Source organism: Nelumbo lutea, chromosome 7 (assembly GCF_056320005.1).
Source record: "Nelumbo lutea isolate HS-2025 chromosome 7, American lotus-T2T, whole genome shotgun sequence".
Taxonomy (NCBI): Eukaryota; Viridiplantae; Streptophyta; class Magnoliopsida; order Proteales; family Nelumbonaceae; genus Nelumbo; species Nelumbo lutea.
The window spans coordinates 29544387-29566542 of record NC_142690.1 but is presented as its reverse complement, the minus strand read 5'-3'; positions in this window follow the sequence as shown (position 1 = coordinate 29566542).

Sequence of the window (22156 nt, the reverse complement as noted above, 5' to 3'; positions counted from 1 at the left end):
CTTTAGACCATTAAGTATGGGCAGGTCCAATTAATTCAATGTCTTGTTTGTCCGTTCAATCCGTCCAAATTAATTTTGATTTGAATGGGTCCAATCCAAAAACTGGTCCATTGACACCCCTAGTTTCTTTATTTCTATGTCACAAGTGATGGAATAAGCCACTCAGTCCATTATATTATACCTAAAAAAAACTTAGTACCTGGGGGAATTCTTTTCTTAGGCTAAACTTTTTCTTTTCACTTAAAACCTTATAAATTATCTTATTTCCTTTCTATCCTCAGTCTCTCCTTTCTTCCGACAGATTGCACATTTGTGCCACGTGATATGTATATAATAGAGGTGACCCATGCGTGGACTGGTACCAAAGTGGGACCCATATTCCCAAAGGTGATTAGATTCAAAGGAAACTGAATCAGTTGTGGGTGAGTTTAAATAACCCTATATCTATTTATTTATGTTTCTTTATACTTCAAAAATTCAAAGATACAAATTTTTCAGGAATAGGAATATGAGGGAAATTTTCAGATGTTGACAACTACATTATACTAAGGGGAAACGCATCTTGGAAGACCAATTTTTGGTCTCTTCTGTTTGGTACAGAAAGTAGAGAAGACCAAAAGACACACGACGCAGAAAGACCAATCGCTGAATTTCAAGAATCTTTAAATGAAGCTTTTAGGGGGTGCAGTAAACCGTCTTTTAATGAATTTTTAAAAGCTTACTAGACTGAGGTGCTTTCCAAATGGCACTTAAATTTATTGTGGATGAGCTGAAATAACCCCATGTTCAATGTAATTTGTTTTGGTAGCTTCTCTAAAGCCGCTCAGTCAATGCAGTTCCATCAATGTAAAAGCCCTCTCTTAAGTAGGGGTGTAACTTGGGCAGGCCCAGTCCGAGCTTGAACTGATCTAATCTGGAGTTTTATATGGGTTGGGCTTGGATTTTCGATCCTTAGGTTGGGCTTGGGCACAAGAAGCCAGGCTTTTCTATTTTTGGGTCGGATTTGGGCCTAGCCCTAAGGTAGTTCGAACTACTGCATATATATTTACATATATACATACATATTTGTATATAACATTTGTATAAATATTTTGCATACATATTTACATACATACATAAATATATGTATATATATTTACATAAATGCATTTATATATGTATAATTTTAAAGTGGGTTCACTGACCAACCCAAACCTGGCCTGGGCCCAAGTGCATCAAACTACAGGGCGGGTTGGAAAAATCAGGCTTGACCTCAGGCTCAGGCCTTAAGCCTAAATTTTAGGACCAGGCCTGAGTTGACCATAAACCCGGCCCAACCCGCCCGACTTGCACCCCTACTCTAAAGCCGTTCTAACCACTGATTTTCAGGCCAATTTTTAAAACATTATTTTGAGTTATTCTTCAAATCACATGGACAGACTGTTTAATAGGCAGTATAGCCCAAGACCCCTAAAGCTCTGTTAGGTTTGGAAGAAAAGATAGGGAAAAGAAGGGAACGATAGGAAAACCTGTACAACGTTTGTATGGATTTTCCTATCCTTCCCTTCCTTTTCTTACTTTTTTTTTTCTTTCAAACCAAACAGCCTAAGATTTTCTTTTCTTTTCTTTTCTTTTTATTTTTTTTTTCATGTCGAAAGACCCCTGAAATTTGACCGAGTATTTTTTCATAGCTGCAGGTCTTTCCACTATTAGATTATTATAAATGTAATGATATAGTTTAATAATTCTCAAATATTTGAAAAAAGGTCAAATAATGAAGAAAATAATTATAGAAAAAAGGAAAGGACCACTGGATCACAAACATCAATTGTGACCCATAAAGCAATTATGCAAATTAACAACTCATCTAATTAATAAATACTGATCATCTTTTATTATTGGGGTTAGAGAGAGAGAGAGAGAGTCCTGTTTGGGCCCTACCTTGCATTTGCCTAAAATCTAAGGTTAAATTGAATTATTGTACCCACATTTGCATCTACTCTTCAAATGCTTTGTTTTGTATTGAAAAAGGAGTAGACCGGGTGTACAGTTGGAATTATTCCAAAAACCATTCGTTGCAACACTTTTTGAATGGTAGTTTAATGTCATTCCATTTATTGAAATCCTGCAACAAGACAAATTTTTATTTTTATTTTTTCATTGAAATTGTTTATTGGGCCCTTCTCCTTTTTATGGTCAAGAAGAATGTGTTAAAATTATAATTACAATGATACCTTTCTGTCTTCTTATTTTTCAACCTTTTTATGCTCAATTGATTATTCCTATTTTTCAAATGTTTTAAGGGGAAATTCTCAAGGTGAACTGCTTTTCTTATTGTGAATACCAAAAATAAATCAAAATTATTTGGTTATGCAAACAAAGAAAAAACAGACTGAAAAAAAAAACAAATTCTTCAACTTTTAGCTTAAAGAACATATTTACATATATTGGCTTAGATATCATATTTCATAAACCAAATAATATTTGTATTCCAGAATTTTTTTCCAAAAACTATCATTTTGTTAGGCTGCGTTTGGAAACAATACAAATAGAGTGTAAATCCTGGTTCAGGGTAAATTTACACTCGGGTTCACTTTTGCCTCTGTTTGGCAAAATTTTTGCATTGACAAATGACAGAATAATGCATATTTACATTGATAATAAGATGTAAAAGTACATCAATAAAAAAGAAGTAAATTTTCATTCAAATGGGTTTTTGATAAAAAAAAAAAAAAAGCGTATACTTTATTGGAATTCATGTTTGCATTCATTACAGCTAAAAGTTTATTTGGTAAGAAGGTAAATTTGTCATTGCAAAACTAACCCAACTTTGCAATTTATATGGACTGTTTTACACCATATATTTGTATTCACACTTATTTGCATCGTTTCCAATGCAACCTTATTTTCAAAAACATGAACTGTTTTTTTTTTGAAACAAAGCCAATTTGCTTTTATTTTTAAAAACAAAAACACAAATCCGAAGCGCAGTTTAATTTTTTTACACTCTACATATATGTCAAGGTTCAAAATATCATTGCGTATTGGCCAATACGCCCTTACAAGGAGTGTATCGGATCAGGCCATAGTTCAGAACATAGTCGAGACTTAAACCAACCCCTCTAAACTGATTTTTTTTAAAAATAAATATAGCACAAAAAGAACACCAATACAGGCCAATACAAAATAAATAGAACATTGCCTTATGTTTATGTGACAATTCTAAAAAGGGGAATCTTGATTTATCTCCACCTAACAAATCTTTATTATGTTGTACATTTGGAGTCAGTGACAATAGGGAGAATTAATGCCAATACAAGGCAAATACCATATCATATCATAAAGGAGGGTTTTAGAAGTTATAACTTAGTGTGATCATACGGGTAAATAAACATTTGTAAGATGGATTTCATTGAAGATTTCCCTAAAAACAAAAGCATTCTGTTCTAGTTGTAGAGCACCCCCTTTTTTGTACCCAACTACCTGGGCTGGGCTGGGCTTGAGAGAGATTCCAAATTCTTTACAATTTGGGGCCCTCTGGCTCTGGGTTGTCCATTCTTAGAATCTGTATTTAAAACATAATCTTTTAATGCCAACATGGTTTGGTCCGTTGCCATTTTGAAGATGGGACCAACTTTCTGTGTTTTCACCAACCAAAGGCCATGTTTGGGAGTGTTTAAAAATAAATACTTATTTAGGTTGGGACCACACTATTAAGTACTTATTAGTATTTGGGAAATAAGTCTGAAATAAGTGCTTATTTTTTAAGACCAAATTTCTAGTATTTGTTGAAGTACTCATACAATAAGTACTTATTCAAATTTTTTCTCCCAGAATTGTTCCTGATAAATTATTTAAAATACCAATTATACCCTTTCAGTATTGTTACTTTTAGCAATAATTTTGTTACTTTTAGGAAAGCATATTTATGAAAGTACTTTTATAAAAGTATTTTTACACAAAAACACTTTTACGAAAGTACTTTTGTAAAAGCACTAAAAATATTTTTTATGAAAGTACAAATAAAAAGTACTTTTGCGAAACTATTTTTATAAAACCACATTACTAAAGTACTTGTACAAAATCACTTTTACGAAAACACTTCTATCAAAGTACTTTTATTCATTCACTTTGGATTGGATATTTTAAAAATTTGAAAGAAAATGAAGGACAAAAGAATCACAAGTGCTTATCGGAGAAAAAGACCACCAAATGTCCAATATGGATTGCTTACTTTTTAAAATAAACACTTGAAGAAGTTGGATGCCAAATACAAATAAGCACTCACTTTTGAACACTTACTTTTAACATAAGCACTCCCAAACATGGCCTAAATGCTTTTTGTGCCTTGAATTCCATGAAAGCTGAAACCAATTTTGTGCCAGCCTTCTCAAACAAATAAAAGGTATTGCTTAAGGGATAAAAAGACCGTTTGGTATTTAGGTGACCCATTTCTATCTTTTGCTTCCAGATGCAACCATCTTTACCAAATTATTCTGCAATTGTTCTTTCTTATCTTATTCTTTCACTATTTTTATATTGTCATCCTTTCCGTAAGCACGTTTAGGGAATTGCAAGTTTGTTGCATTGGAATCTTTTATTCCTCAAATTTGCATCAGGACAATGATGAAGTAATAGAAAAGGCAATGAGTCAAATGAGTCAAGTCCCAACAAATATTCCATGTCATGACTGTTGACCTCAACTTTATTACCCTTATTTCTATGGTTATGAAATGAATTGATTTTTCTCCTTGTGTGTTCCAAAAATAAAATAAAACCAGTTGGTTCGTAATTCGGATATCCTCCTCACACCCACCTAACAGCATTTGCAGTAGTGCAGTGATCTTTTAGGTGGTGTGAGGAGGAAATCCAAATTCTTTAAAAATAAATTGGATCTTAAAATAAGGAAACAAAATAATATACTCTTGATTATATATTTTATGTTTTCAAAACTGAAAACTCAAAACATGTTTTTTGAATGTCTGATTTAAAAAAAGAAAAAAAATATATTTTCGTCTAATTCATGGCATATCTGTATAAATTTGTTTTTTTTTTTTATTTTAAAATCATCATTTTGATGGCTTCGAATCATGAATTATTAAAATACAGTTGAAAACTTTTTGTTTGATTTTTTGATCATGGGGGGATTATAAAATCAAATGAAAACAAAAATATTAATATTGTAGAACACCCCCTAAATGGTGGTGATAGTTGAAATAGGACTTCATCAACCCTTAAAAAAAGATTGATGATGATAATGATGGCAATGATGATAATGATAATGATAATGATAAAATAACGATAGTCCGTTGTTTATTCACTCAAATGAGAGAAGGGTCATATTATATAGACATGACAAAATTTTGGGGTTTTTACTGTTCAATCCCCTCCCCAGAAATCTTAGTTTTACTGTACAATTAGGGTATATGCCAATTCGGAATTGATTCTAATTCACGAGCAGGTATGGGTGTTATAGGTGAAGGTGTTGTAAGTCTGCAGTTAAGTTTAGAATTCTGAGGTGGAGTGCAGTCAATTTATCCTTAAAATAATTTATATAAAAATTAAAATATATGGAATGTATCAGCATTAATTGACATATAACCCTTTTCTTTTGCGTAAAGTTGAAACTTGAAAAAATATGGTAGCATTTCTCAATCAATGCAATATGCCCCCTCACCCGAATTTCCATTGGATTTGAAAATGACACGAATTTCCATTCGATTTGAAAATGGACAAACATAAGTCCATTCATATTTTGTGTTGAAATTTAATTAATTATAATAAAAGTGATAAGAATTGAACACTAAAACATTTGTTCAAATAAGCTTTTATATCATTTCAATAAATTGTTCAACCTAAAAACTTAGATGGTGTTTGGAAGTGTAGGCATTTTTTGGGACTGATACGTTTGGGAGTATTTCTGCCATGTAGGCAGTGAACAACACTATATTGTTTGGTAAGGTGATTTTTATTACCGTTTTTCATATATATGCTGATAGGTAAGTGCCACATAAGATATACATAATCGCCAATTAGTCAACCGTTGGGGGAAACAATTCACCAATGCATGAAATGACAAATTTGATGTTTTATGAATCTTGTGGGGTCCCAATTTATGAGACATGCCCATTTTTCAGCATTTTTTCAAAAAACGCCTGAACCAAACAATCATATATGTGGGTGTTTGTTGAAATGCTTATGTGGATCCGACTTGGCACCATTTTTTAGAAAAATGGCCATGCTTCCAAACATCCCCTTAGGTTTCGTTTGGTGCGTCTCTCTGCACGGTCTTTCGACTGTTTACAAGTCTGGCAAACCACATTGCAATCTTTTTCCATTTGGTTTGTAAGAGATCTAGTTGTCAAAAGTCGATGCATTGAAAAGACACGAGAATTTCGGGAAGCTCCAAATAGAGTTTTTGTGTCTTTCTAACTTTGTTTTCACACGAAAAGAAGTACGATAGCCAAAACTAGATTCAAGCTGCTCAGATCTTTATGCAAAAATTCAATGCATCTTTTGAATATCAGAACTACCAAAATATCTTCCCAAAAAGACTTGTGAAAAGGTCCCTAAAAATTTCTGAATTCTACGTACCAAAAAAAGTGAAATTCCTGAATAGGTTTTATAGGGCAGGATGGTAAGAGAGGGATCGCAATGCCCCCAAGTTGAATTTTTTACCCGGCTGATCCGGCTGGTTAGTTCCTTCCACTTTGGTTCGACCAACCAGCCGGTTTAATATAACCATAAGCAGCTACAATTTATTATTTATTTATTTTAGATATTTTTAGTGGTGTGATTTCAAACAGCTGACGTCCATGCCGCATGGGAGGATCGTACGGGGAGGTGCGGGAAGGACGAGTCATCCATGTATATTAACACAACCCGTGATTCACGTTAGGGTCTGAGTCGGCTGGGAAAACGACAACGCCGATCATGAATCACCGTGCCGACTGCTTTTGCCGGCGAGTGTGTCAGACAGACTAGACTTTTTAGGGTTTAGACGAAGAGAGTAGGGAATGATCCTCGAAACTTGAGGATGGGCCCACCAAAATTGCTATTTCGCCGTTCCTTTTCCTCTGGCTATCCCCTCTCATCGGAAACAAGTGGGTCCCACAGAAAGCATCACCAAGGAAAAAAAAAGGTGCTTTTTTCAGGAGAAAAAAATAAAAAAAGATGATCTTTGTAGCTGTATTTTTGTCCTCGAGGGTGAACAACAAACAACTCCGTGAAAGGGAATAAAAGCGATCTGGTGGTAATTAGTAAAATAAATAAAAGTAGAGATTTTCTTTCATTTCCTTTTTTACTTTTTACTTTTTAACTTTTTCTTATCTATTTTTGCTACCACCGACACTCTTCTCTGGTCCAGTTTTCCACAGCTCGATTGAGAGTACAACTGTACAAGATAGACTTTTGGATGAGTTTACTCAAATGCCCTAAATCAGTAATTGTTGCTTTTATGAGTTGATGATCAGTCTGTAAAAGAAGACACAGAGACTTAACTGTTTGCAAGAAGCTTTCCAAAAGCTTTTTGTAGAAGCTGTTCATTATTTCCTTCGGGGGGGTGGGGGGGGGGGTTGTTCTTTCAAAGTAGCTATTAGGGCTTGTCTTGTCTTAGATATGTGAGCTAACCTCCTACCACTACAGCATCTTAGCTAGGTTGGTAGTAGTTAATTTATAGTGCAGTTGGTGAATTAGATGCATGGTTTTAAAAAATGACTCGAAAATGGAATCGTTTTCGCCACTAGTTTTTGGGTCGATGGTTCAATTGTTTAGTTTAAATGGATAGCTTGTTTTGATAAAATAAAATTAAAATAAAAATAAAAAACAACTAAAACTGTTGAACGGATCAATGGAACAATGGTTCAACCGCATAAGTTAATGGGTCATTGACTGATTTAATAGTTTTTGGCTTGGCCAGAAACCAAGTTTGGGATAAAACAGAACTGGTTGCTTAGACAGTTCTTAGGTCGAACGATCCAACCATTCGGGTTAATAACGATTCAAAAACCATGGCTAGATGAATTATTTATGGGATGGTGCAGTATCGAATCCTGTTACTATCATTTCTATAAGAAAAAAGGTGATTAATACAAAAAAAAAAAAAAAAAAACAGAAAAAATTCAACCCAACCTAAAAATTTCAGACTTGGGTTAGGCTTGGAACCCCGGGCCACGCCATGCCTTGCCCCAAGCCATTGTCCTTAAATAAATAGGTGTAAAGCCTGGCCGTGATCACCCCTGTTCCATTCCATACCAAGGTTTTAAAAACCAAACCAAACTGGTTAAACCGTGACCCAAACACCTCGGCAGTTCGATCACACCTGATTTCATAAGTGATAAAAAAACCGTCTCATTGGCTACTATCTGATATTTTATCGTTTTAAATGAAACATTGCAATCATTGTAGTGTTGGCTACTTATTTTAATTCCATTCTATTATTTTTAATTTTGTAAAACTAATTTAGTAGTGCATTATTATAAAATAACAAAATATTAATAAGAGAAACTTAATGAAAACAAAAATCGACAATACCAGTGTAAGCTCATAAACCATGTACTGTTGCCAAAAACAAATGTTAAATAATGAGTAAGAGTTCCTAACAAAAAAGGGAGAAATGACAAGAAAATTGGTTACAGTAAAGTAGAGTATAATTAACCGGACCAGACCGGATGGTCTGACCAGAAAATTTGAAAACCAATTAGATGACCGGTTCTGTTTTATTCTAGAACCATTATTTTGTCAAAAACCATTGATTTAATTAATAAACTGCTGACCTGGGCAGTCGAATACCATTTGAACCATTCAACAGTTTGATGGTTTTTATTTTCTTTTACTTTTAAATTTTAATTTTTTTTTATCAGAACTGACCATCAGTTCAGTTCAAACACCGGACCTTTCGACCTGGGAACCAGACTCTCATCGGTTCAGTTTTAAAATCCTTGCTATAATTGGTACATCAGTGACCATTCTAGATAATTTTCTTTTAGGTGAGTCTATCTCTCATCTCCACATTCCAACTCCAACCCCATTTTAATGTTTCATGAGAATATTAAGTGATGAGAAGCATTAATAGCATTGTTTTTTTACTTAAAAATGACTAATATAAAATATGTTTAACTAATGCAACAGAAATATTTAATCAATATTATTATAATAGTATTGTAGCATTTTTAATATCAAAATACAAAATTAAATGCAAGGTTTTTAAAACCGATCTGGAGAACGAACCGGTCAGGGTTTGGTTTTCAGGTCGAACGGTCGGCCCATTCTGACAAAAAAATTAAACAAAAATAAAAAACGGTCAAAACCGTTCGAACAATTAATCGCCCAAGTCAATGGTTTGCTGAACAAAATCAATGGTTTTGAGAAAAAATCTGGTTTTGGGGAAAAACAGAACCGGTCCGACCATCCGGTCTAATCCCATTTTGAAAACCATGATTAAATGTGGCTGCTAACACAACAATGGCAATGTGTGGTCTATTTAAAAGTTAAAACTAAAATGTGATCAATTTTGGCCTCAATATAAAATAATGTGTTCTTTCTTAATTAAACAACACCTTGATTTTTATGTTATGAATTACAAGTCTGATTCAGCTATGGTTTTTAAAACCGACCCGATGATCGAACTGGTCAGGGGTTTGGTTACCGGGCCGAACGGTCCGACCATTTGAACCGAATGTTTAGCACGTTCTAACAAGAAAATATTAAAAAAATAAAAATAAATAAAAAACGGTCAAAACTGTTCGAACGATTAACCGCCCGATTCAACGATTCATTGACCAAAATCAACAATTTTGGGGAGAAATTCAATTTTTAGGGAAAAGACAAACATAAAAGACAATGTTTGAAAAGTGTAAGAATGGTCCAAATAAAATCCATGTGCATTGTGTTTGCACTTTTCACAAAACCTCATATGTGAAAGTGACTATTAAACAAATTCTATGAGCCATTTTTCAAGTTTGGTACAATGAGAAAAGAAAATGACATAGAAAGGCAAAGTAAAAAAAAAAGGGAATAAATCTTAGTTTGGAAATATATGCTTCTAATGGATGAACTCTCAGTTTAGTCTACACCCACGAAAATGACTTCTAATTTGGTTTAGACAAGAAATCGAGTGTTTTGTATGCACTTACCATCACAAAGACACATTTTTGTATGCAACTTTCATGCTTATTATGATTATTGATAAAAGAATTCAATTAATATTAGGGTGCATATGTATCCATTGTGTTGAATAAATGTGGTCCACAATCATGGCAGCTTTGTCTTTGGCCTTTTTCCATTTTGGTAAGTTATAGGAGAAAGGTTTTCCTTTTGGTGGGGCAAGTGAACCAAGGGTTTTCTTTTTTCCATACATAATCCATGTTCTATTATAAAGAATTAAATGAACATTAATATTATTGTTAGATGGTCATCTTACAAATTTATACTAGTAGGGCTGCAATCTAGCTGAGTTGAGTTGAATTTTGGCATGTCTTGGTTCGATTCGACTAAAATATTAATAGGTTTAAGTTTGAGCTCGATTTGATTAAATATTAAATGAGTTTGAGTTCGGCCCGAAAGCTTGAAAATAAATATATTTGCACATTTTATATGTATGCTATTTTTTATAATATATAGTATATTCTTATATTATAGAATATAAAAATATATTTCTATATATAGAATATAAAATATACTTTATAATACTCTTTATAGTATAGTATATATATGATATTTTTGTAATATATAATATATATTTTTATGTATGTATGTGTTAATCAAGCCATACCTTTTATTGGTCTAACTTAAGCTTGAATAATTAATTGAGCTTACCCCAAGGTTTGAACTCGATTGAGCATAATCGAATTCGAGCCCGAACTGTTTGATTAGAGCTTGATTCGATTGCAGCACTATATACTACCTCCGTGGAGGATTATCACTATCAGCAAATGCAGAAGTTTGATTTCATCCTTTTCTATGTGTAACTTTTCTCTACTTTTGATGAAATTTCAACAATGTTATTCATAGATCAGAAAAATTTGCTTGTAACATCCAAAGCATCTTTATGTAGTCACTTGAACCACAATTTTTTCATCAAACTTACTGCAACTATGTAACCATGTATCAATTTGATGAAACGATGCTTTTGAATTGTAAAAAAAAAAATCATTAATATCATAATTGTGGTAGAGAAACTTCTAAATAAATCACATTTTATATTACTTTATATTTGTATCCAAAGTGGTGTTGCCAAAGACTACAGCGAGATCAAAACTGGAACTTCCAAGGTTAAGAGGCCAAGGGTTCCACCTGTTAGTATAAAAAGATGTCAGAGGTTCTAGTAACAAGGATTTTAATGGTTAAGTTAGTCGATGACCCAAGATAGCTGAAGTGCCATGGTGAGGTGAGATCAAGAGAAATTAAGCGTATTGGAATGCATACGAAGGTTATTTGAAGACCAAGGTTCGTACTTATAATTGAAGGGTCTATTCGTTTTCTCTTAACTCTTATTTTTTAAGAGGAATCTTTTAACTTTAAGAGAAAAATGATTATTTTTTCGTATCTCCTATCTCTTATCTCTTAAATACCCCCTAAAAGACAAACAAAAACATTCATATATAGGGTCAAAATTGATATTTGATAATTTTCAGAATTCAGAATTCAGAACAACATTCTCTGCATTCAGAGTTCAAAGGAAAGAAAAATTAACCAATATCAATGTACCTCTTAATGTAATAATTGCACTTTCAGATATCATAATACTTCAGAGCAAACAAATAAGCTCGAAATTTCCCATAAAATTAGTGTGATAAACTCTTGATAATGGCTTCGCACATCAAGCACCAAGACCAGGAATTAGAAGCCTTTACTTTGTGTTGCTGCTTTTCTTAGAGCCAAATCAGACTCTTGATTATTGGGAGGGGGGAGGTGAGTTACATCCTCCCTCCCAAAACCTAATGGTTAATAAAATTTTAAGATGGCCGTCCTACTTGATAAAAGATATATAGTTTACATCGTAAGGGAGGACAAAAAAGATTAAAAAAGTAACTTCAAAATTATAGGGTATATTTTCTCTAAGTTGTTTTCTAAAAAAAAATTATATATAGAAAGAAAGGATTCAACTATAATACCAGAAATACATGATATAAAAAAAAACAACTTTTACAACTAATCAACCGGTATCTTTGGATAATCAATCGGATGGGTCTTCATCAAAATTCACGGGGGCTTTGATTGGTCAAACCCTTTCTGGCATCCTTTGTTTTCGGCATCAAAGATTTTCCCATAAAAATAAAATAAAATTCTTAAATCGTTTTTAAGTATAATTGTAAGAGGTGTAGTTTTATTATTACATTCAACAATCGAAAAGTGTTGAAATTTTGTCTTATTTGCTTAAGATTATACATACCCTAATGGGGAAAGTTGGGCTAGATGTATAGAAGCTACCATTTTAGTTGGATCAATTCACCATACTACTATCTTTATAAGCTCTATAGCCATAAGAGGTCAAAAGCCACTTTATGTCACTATATTGAAGATGTGATGACTGGACTGCTTTTAATGATATACTAGCGGGCTGAATTGGTCAATAATTCATTAACCCGTTCAATAGTTTTTAATCGTTTATTTTTTATTTTTTTTAATTGAGAATCATTCAAGAAATCAATTCAGTTTTATCCTAATCTCAATCCCTGGCAAAAATTTGTTGAATTGGTCAATGATTCATTCATCTAGATAGTCGAACCATTGACCTGTTCAATGGTTTTTCATTGTTTTTTATTTTTTTTTAATTTTTGTTGTTAGAATAGGACATCCGTTCAAACCAAACAGTCGAACTGTCGACCCAGAAATCGGTGGCCAGAATGGTTCCGTTTTTAGGTTGCATGAGTCACATGCTCAAATGACATAACACGTATGGTACTGCTTAATGGACCTCACACATTCAATTTTTAGGCTGTAATTCTTTTTTGTCAGAACGGGTCGCTCATTTTTTTTTTTTAATTAGGAACCATCTAGGCAACCAGTTCCATTTTTACCCCAGTCTTGGTCCCTGGCCAAAAACCGTTGAATCGGTCAACGACCCATTGACCCGAGTGGTCGAACCGTTAACCCGTTGACCCATTCAATGGTTTTTGGCTATTTTTTATTTTTTAATTTTTGTTGTCAGAACGGGTCCTCTGTTCGAGCTGGACGGTCGAACCATCAACCCAAAAATCGGTGGCTAGAATGATTCCGTTTTCGGGTTGTATGAGTTACACGCTCGAATGACATAATACTGCTTAATGGACCTCACACACTCAATTTTTTGCTTGTAATTTTTGTTGTCATAATGAGTCATTTATTTGAACTGGACGATCGAACCATCGACCCAAAAACCGGTGGCCATAATGGTTCTGTAATTTTTTGCTTGTAATTTTTTGTTGTCAGAATGGGCCGTCCATTCAAAGAAAACAATCGAACCGTCGACCCAAAAACCCCGGTGGCCATAACGGTTTCATTTTCGGGTCATATAAATCACGCTTGAATGGAATAACACATATGATACTACTTAATTGACCTCACAAACTCAATTTTTTGCCTAATTTTTGTTTTCAGAACAGACCGTCCATTCGAATTGGATGATCGAACCGTTGACCCGAAAACCGGTGGCCATAACGGTTCTATAATTTTTTGCTTATAATTTCTATTGTTAGAACGGGCCATCCATTCGAACCGGATAGTCAAACCGTCGTTTGTCAGAACGTTATTAACAACATTTATCAATAATAGTAAGTAATTGTACTATTTAATTAAATAATCATTAATGATAGTTTTAATAATATTATTTAGGTATTTTTAATATAATAGTAAATATTAAATTTATGAATAGGATTTATTAACAATATTCATTAAATTAATAATTACCAAAATTAAATTAAATTAACAATATTTATTAGTAATAGTCAATAATTATAATATTTTATTAAATAATCAATAAAGATACTTTTAATAACATTTTTAATTTTTTTATAGAACAATAATTACTAAATTTATTAACAGTATTTATTAATAACAATACTTATAATTTTAATTTAAAGTAAAATTAAAATAAATATCTATTTATTAAAAATATTTATAATAACAGTAATTATTAATTATAATCACTAATTATATATTTAATAAATTACTGTAATAACTAATAATCAATAATTTATTAACAGCCTTTTTTTAATAATAGTATTTCTAATTTTAAAGTAAATATCTAGTTATTAATAATATTTATAATAACAGTAATTATTAACTATAATCACTAATAACAGTAATTATAAGATAAGCTTGATTTTGCACCCAAAATACAAAAGATGGCAATGAGGAATGAGCATGGCACTGGAAACCAATCTCCTAATGTAAAGGAACTATATTTATTAAATGTCCAATATAAGTTTGATTTGAGTCCATTAAATGTATAGATTATTCACTATATGTAGATTAATACTTAGGCTCAGACGCTCAGTTTGAAAAGAATACAAACACAAATTTGTAAAGTGCAAAACTATCCATTTTGTATGTGTTTGCATTGTACATATTTGTGTTTGTACTCCTTCCAAACTGAGCCTTAAAAGGTTCAGTACATGGTTCTAAGAATGTGTGGTATGGTTTCACAACCATAATACCACACCAATCTCCCTATAAAAAAATGACAATTTTTTTAAACCACACAATGCAAATGAGGCTTTATGGGAATTCACATCTGTGCCCCACAAAGAATACCCCACCGTGTATTGAAAACATCTCCCACTGACAACTTTGGAAGATATTTCTAATGCAAGCTGAGATGTGCATATGGAGCACAGATGTGATCTGGCTTCATGCATGGATTGAGCATCAATTTGTATGATTCATATGTACATGTACTTTGCTATCTACTTTTGGTCGGTCACCCGGCCATAATCAAGTAGAGACATTAAAAAAAGGCCATTTTGCTGGTTACGGGACCATGGTTTTAAAACCCCCAATAGCACATAAATGGCATATGAAATGCTGATTATGTTTGTAAAACCAGATGAAATACGAACACAACCATACACCCCCTAAGACATAATTCATTAATTATTCTACAAAACCAGTCTCATTATCATTTCAGGATGGAGGAGATGTGAATTTTGCCGCAAGTAAAACCTAAATTTGAATCAGAATTGGTCTTAAAAATAATCTCAATATCAAAGTAGAAATGATGAACAAATAACTGCCTCACGGGTCATCATATCCAATAGAATTCAGAGATAGCCTCACAGGTAAAGGGAAAAATGCTAGCAGTCGGCCCAAGGGCTATAATTTCAAATAGAATTCAGAGGTAGGTCATCATATCCAATGATTCAATGCATATATGAACCGAAGGCATTGTATTCTCAAATAAAAATAAATGTAATAAGGGGGTGTTCTTTTTTCGGATTTTGAGAGGAGAAAGTTAGTCAATGGGATTTTAATTCCCATTGACCAAGAAACCAATTCTCTTTTTTCTAATTTATGTGGAGATCAAGAAAACTTTATTTTTTTGGGTATCATTTACCCAAGTCATACCCATCTCCTAGATGGGTAAATAAGTTTCCCACCTGGGGGGAAATTGCCAATACTTGAATGGGACAAAAGTATTCCTTTTAATAATGAATTTATGGATAAAATGGTCATTACCCTATTTACCTAGGAAATAAAAGAACTTGCTTAAATGCACTTACCTAGATAAGTATTTCATAAGAAGCATTTACCCAAATAAGTAATTTATCAAAAAGCGAACAAGGCCTAAAGGATTAATCTAAGGGCCTCTATGTTTTTTGGATTTTGAGAGGGAGTAAAGTTGATCAATGAGAGCCCATTGACCAAGATACCCATGTTCTTTTTTCAGATTTATGTGGTGTCCATGGAAAATTTATTTTCCTAGGGTATCACTCACCTCTCCTACGTGGGTAAATAACTTTCGTATTGGGGTTGAAGTTGCCAATACTTGGATGGGACAAAATTGTCCCTTCCAATAATTGCTTTTTATAGTTAAAACAATCGTTGTCTTATTTACCTAGAAAATAAAAGAATATGGGTAAATGTACTTGTCCGGTAGTATGGCCCCCCAAGGCTTGTTGGATTTGCCATTTTATTGACACATAATTTGACTAAAGATGAACACCAACATTCTTAATGCGATTCCTTATTATATCTAATATATATACATGGGTAGAAGTAGTAAGAAATGATTTAAGCACTCATAATTTAACAATAGATACTACACTAGATTTGATGGAATGGTAAAACAGATTTTGATGAGGGCAGATTTGGCCCTCCAGTGGAATTGTGACACATGGCACCTCGTGACAACTAGGCAAACACCCAACCAACAAACTTACGAAGTTGGTGACCCACCCGGGCACCAGTCTGGCCGGCCTGGCGTGACTTGCGCGCGGCCTGATGCGCGGCACGCGCGACCTGCGCGACCTGCGTGCGGCTTGACGTGCGGCTTACGCGAACTGCGCGCGGCCTGGCACGCGGCATGCGCGACCTGGCCGACTTGAACCAGCCTAGCACATGATCCGGCCAAGCCGCCCATAAGACGCCCACCGATAAACTCGGTGGCATACATACCCCACGAGCTCGGTAGCTCACCAGGGAGCTCGCCAAAGAGCCAGGCAGCTCGGCAGAGCTCGCCACAAACAGTTCGGCAGAGCTCGCCACAGGCAGCTCGCCAGAGGGAGTTCGCCCCCAGACAGCTCGCTATAGGCAGCTCGCCACTTGTAGAGAAGTTCGGTACAGGAGTAGTTTGGCGTATCGCAGGAAGATCTCCTGCCTGACAACCCGGCCTAGACATTGACCCGCCGAATGACGAGGCGCCAACCTGACGACCTGGCCCAGACACCAACCCGCCGACTGACGCAGGCGCCGCGCTGACAACCCGGCCCAGGCGCCGACCTGGCCGCCTGACACAAGCGCCAGCCTGACGACCTCGAGGAGTTCACTACCGTACCCCGATTCTGACAGGATGTGACGAGTCTTACCGTTTGGAGGCTTTTCACCCACCTAACCCGCGAGGACTCCGATATATAAAGACCTCACCCCCCAAAGGGGAAGGGGATGGAAAAAGGGAAGTAACCCCTGCTCTCTAGCTCTCTCATATTATCTTTAGAGCTCTCTACAATCAGAGTGCTAACTTAAGCGTCGGAAAGCCCCCGCCGAGAAAATACCCCTGGGACCTCTGATTCAGTTCTCGCAGGTCCCTCAGCTCCTGCCGCCTACAAAGAAGAGGAAAAGGTGGAGTTCTCATAGGTCCCTTAGCTCCCACCACCTACAAAAAGGAGGAAAATGTGGAGTTCTCACAAGTCCCTCAGCTCCCACCACCTACAAAGAGGAGGAAAAGATGGAGTTCTCGCAGGTCCCTCAGCTCCCACTGCCTACAAAGGAAAGAAGACCGCCTCATGCTGAGGGCAGCCGGATTGCGCCACACCAGGGAGCTCCACTATTCTCCAAGTCATCGGTCGCCTAGTAGGGAGTTCGCCACCAAGTAGCTCTCCGCCAGGTAGTTCACCACCGAGCAACTCGCCACCAGGCAGTTCACCACCAAGCAGTTCGCCACCAGGGAGTTCGCCACCAGGCAGTTCACCACCAGGCAGTTCGCCACCAAGCAGTTCGCCATCAGGCAGTTCGCCACCAAGGAGCTCGCCACCAGGCTGTTCACCACCAGACAGTTCGCCACCAGGCAGTTCGCCCCTAGGCAGTTCTCCACTAAGCAGTTCGCCAGTAGGCAGTTCACCACCAAGTAGCTCATCACTAAGGCACGCCACCACCGGGTCAAATGACGAGGTACTTAGCCAAAAAATTTTACATCACAAAATATTTGCACGTGGCCGAAAACGGTTACATCGGATTTCATGTAAGAAATTAGGTCTATGGTGATATTAAAAACCACTCTTATTTTAATATTTGTCCTTTTCTATACCATTTTTTTTTTGGTTGAATGAGAATTCCAATATTAGTAACATCGAACTTTACAGACTCGATACTTTCTTTTCTATGCAAGCTTCTAAATGGCTTATCAATGCAAGGTTTTAAAAATGATGACCTAGAACCGAAATCATTTTGGGCAATGGTTTCCTGGTTGATGGTTCAACCATTCGGTTTGAACTGATGGTCCATTTTAACAAAAAGATAAAAATATGGCTAAAATGGCCAAAAACCATTGAATGATTTTGAGATAAAATAAAATCAGTTGTCAAATTGTTTTGACAGTTCCCAAGCCGAACGATCTAACCATTTAAGTCAACGACAGTTTGAAAACATTGTATCAATGTATCATAGAATGATAAATAAATATGTTATTTTTAATTGTTTTTATGGAAGCCCCTACGCTGATTCCATTGCCACCAAATTACATTTCATTTTCAATATACAGTTCCCAAGAAAAAGGGTGGAGAATCTGAAGCGACAAACAGCCATTGTATGGATGATGATGTCTACATCCACAAACATATTTTGTCATGATATGATGCCTTAACTGTTTTATTCTAACAAAGAGAATAAGAAAGAGATACTTTGGTTACAAATTGATTCGTCCTACATTAGCACTGAGGACCATCACCCTTGGCCAGCACATCTTGGATGGCTTGGTATGTCTCCAAAAGATGGTCCCTAGCTCCCTGCTGCATCTTTCTAACCATGTCATTATTGATTCTACGGTAGTTTTCTTAACTATTTTTATCTGTTTGATTTCTCTCAAGGTTTACGAACTATTGTTGAGCTGAACAGTCAGACCGTTCAGCCCGGGAACTATTTAGATAATCGGTTTCATTTTACCTTAAATTTAGTTTTTGATAAAAAACTGTTGAAGAAGTCAATAATTCGTTGATTTAGGAGGTCAAACCATCAACTCGTTCAATGGTTTTTTATCATTTTTTTATTTTTTTTAATTTATTTGTCAGAACGGGCCGTTCATTCGAATCAGGTGGTCAAACCATCGACCCAAAAACCAGTGGTTAGAACGATTCCATTTCTGGGTCATTTTTTAAAACGTTGATTTCTCTTAAGGCTTAATTAGTTTATTTGCAGTGAAAGTTTCATCCACCGCTGTAAATGAATGGGAGGGAAATTTGACTGAATCAGAATCGAAATGGTCTATCATCCACCTGTTAGGTTCCAGATGGAATTGAAATTGGAGTCAGAATTGACTGGAATGAATCCTCATTCCCAGAGGGGGAGGGAATGGTCATTCCCTCAAATGGAGGAATGTCATTCCATCAGGAATTCGAATCAGATTCCAATTCTGTCCAACAAACAATTGGAATCGGAATAGACCATTTTGGTTCCGATTCCAGACCCCTATTCCTGTGAACCAAACCTGCCTTGAGCATATTTGTTTATGAAAAGTAAATTCCGGCTTACTTTTCGAGAAGGAAAAATAAACTGAGTGTAAATTCTGATTTACTTCAATTTCATATATTTGACTATCTTATTTGTTTATTTGTTTATGCAAAGTAAAATAGGAAGTAAATAATGTGGTTTCCACCTTCTATGAAAGAGAATGGAGGTAAGAGGGTTATTTGTTTAAGAATGAGATAAAAAGCAAGATGGTATGATCCCCACTTTATATGAGATAAAGAATTGATGTAAGAGGAATGTGGTGCAAATTTGATCAGTTATTGGGATGCAAAATTTATACTGTTATTAAGTGCAAATGAAACAAAAACAAAATAAAATAGACAAAGTTTTAGTGCAAATCATAATTACAAAAAAACAGTTGCAAAGCTGAACCTTTTTTTTTTTTTTTTGCTAAACAAAAAAAGCCAATTAAGTAGTAGAATTGATAAAGTCTGTTAGAAGAGGAAGCCATGAAGGCAGATGATAAAACTAAACAATAGATGAGTCCATAAATTTGGCATGCTTAGTCATTTTATGAGCAGGGAAATTATATTTTATATTTACAAGACAGAAATAATCAAAACTCTTTTTTTTTTTTTTCACTAAAGAATTCATTTCAAATATGATTCAAAAGCAAGGTTCAAAATTTTGATACATATTGGGTCGTTATGCCCCTACAGCGGTGTTTTGGGGTCTAACCCGGTTTAGGGGGTATTGGACTATATCGACATTTTGCACATTGATTCAAAGTATTAATTGATACATCTTTTATTATTTCAGTGTTTTTTTTTTCAAATTTTAGTTGTAAGTAAAAAGAAATTTTTTAAAAAATATATATAAATAGATGTATTAAGACTAAAAGATACGATACAATACGCCCCGAGCCTTGATTTCAAAAAAGATATAACTGCATTGACAAGTTAGAAAACGAGGAAAATTTGAAGACTATTCACAACAAATTGAATGTCCAAACATAAAATATATATTGCACCATAAACTCAGCCTCTATACAATTCCTTGTGAACAAAACGAACCCTGATGTAGATCCTATAGAAGATAAGTTCTTATTAGCACAAACAAACCCAAAGGAACTGGCAGAGAAAGTAATAGTTACACCATCACCAAAAAAAAATCCACATCAATTGGAATGTTCAGATTTTCAGTACAAACAAACAGAGCCTAAAATAATTTTATTCTAATCACAAACCTTCCATCATTTTTCCTTGGTGACCTCACAATTTATGCAAGAAGGGAAGCATCAGAAACCTTGGCCAATTGCAGAAATTTGAATCACATGGATTCAACAATCAAAACAAACTATTGGCATGTTATGAAGCAGACAATTCAAAGTGTGAGAGGATTTTAGCCTGAAATTAATCTAGGCTGAGAGATATTGTTCACTGAACAACAGGCATCACTGTGTCTCAGTCTAGTAGTACACATAGGTGGAATGCCACCGACACTTGAGTTGGGTGCCACACCTCAGCAAACATGATGACACGTGGAAAAAAGACAAAATAGCATGCAATTTTATTGATTAAAGTGCCTCTATTGTATTGTCCTTTTGAAAAGTCCATTTCCAAAAAGACCCTTGAATGGGTATCCACGGCCCAAATTTCTTTAACATTCCCTTTACCCCAAAGATTGTTTGGTATCGATGGTGTTTGTAAGATAACTGTTTTGTACGTTTTTGTCTTGAAAAATGAGACAAAATCTATTTTAAACGTTTTGTAAGATATTTTTACACTTCAACGCCATTAGGCACCACTAGGTGTTATATAAGCCAAACAATGAAAAATCAGTCTTGAAAATGAAAAAACGTTAAAATTAGTGTTTTTTTAATCAAATAACTTTTTAGACATTTTTTTGTTAAATACATCTCCAATGCTGAATTGGCACCATTTCTTTGAAAAGCTACATCGATTCCAAACATCACTTTAACCTTAAAGGTGACATTTATTTTTGTAAACACCATAGTTTTTAAAACCGACTTGGAGACCATTCTGACAAAAAAATAAAAAACAGTCAAAACCATTCAAATGGTTCAAAGAATTAACTGGCCAGGTCAGCGGTTTTTTTACCAAAATCAATGATTTTTCCCGATTTTGGGAAAAAAACTGAACCAATCACCTGACCAGTTCCTAGTTTTTCTGGTCCGATCATCCGGTCCGATTTTGAAAACCATGATAAATACGGCGAACGATAAGTTAATTACTTATGAAAAAGTAATTTATGACATAACTTGGACTAATTTACCTAAGCTTATTTAATATAACCATTTTATAGAAGAAAAAACCAATGTACTTTTTCACTTCATACTAATGGATATCAGTAGAAAAGTAATTTTACCTGTAGTGACCAAATACCAAACGCCACTTAAGAGTATGATTATCAATTGTACATTGGAATAGCATTCCCCTGGATATAGTTGGTCCCCATTTAATGTCACTGCTCATAAGTTGCCAAATAGTTGTGGGACATTTATTCTTATTATAATTGAAGCTTGTGGGGGGCATATGTTGCTGTTATTACCCAAAAATAAAAATTGAAAATTGATAGGGTCGGTTAAAATAAAGAACAAGTAGAAAAATATGAGACCCTCTATCTCTATGGGAAGATAATCTAAAAACCTTGGTCATCGAGGTCTTTAAAACCGGACCGGCCAGAGAACTGTTTTGGGTCTGGTTTTCAGGTCGAATGGTCTGACCATTCAGTCTGAATGGATGGACCACTTTGACAAAAAAAATTTTAAAAAAGGTCAAAAACTATTGTCTAGATCAACAGTTTTGGCCAAGAAACAGTTTTTGGGTGAAACAGATCC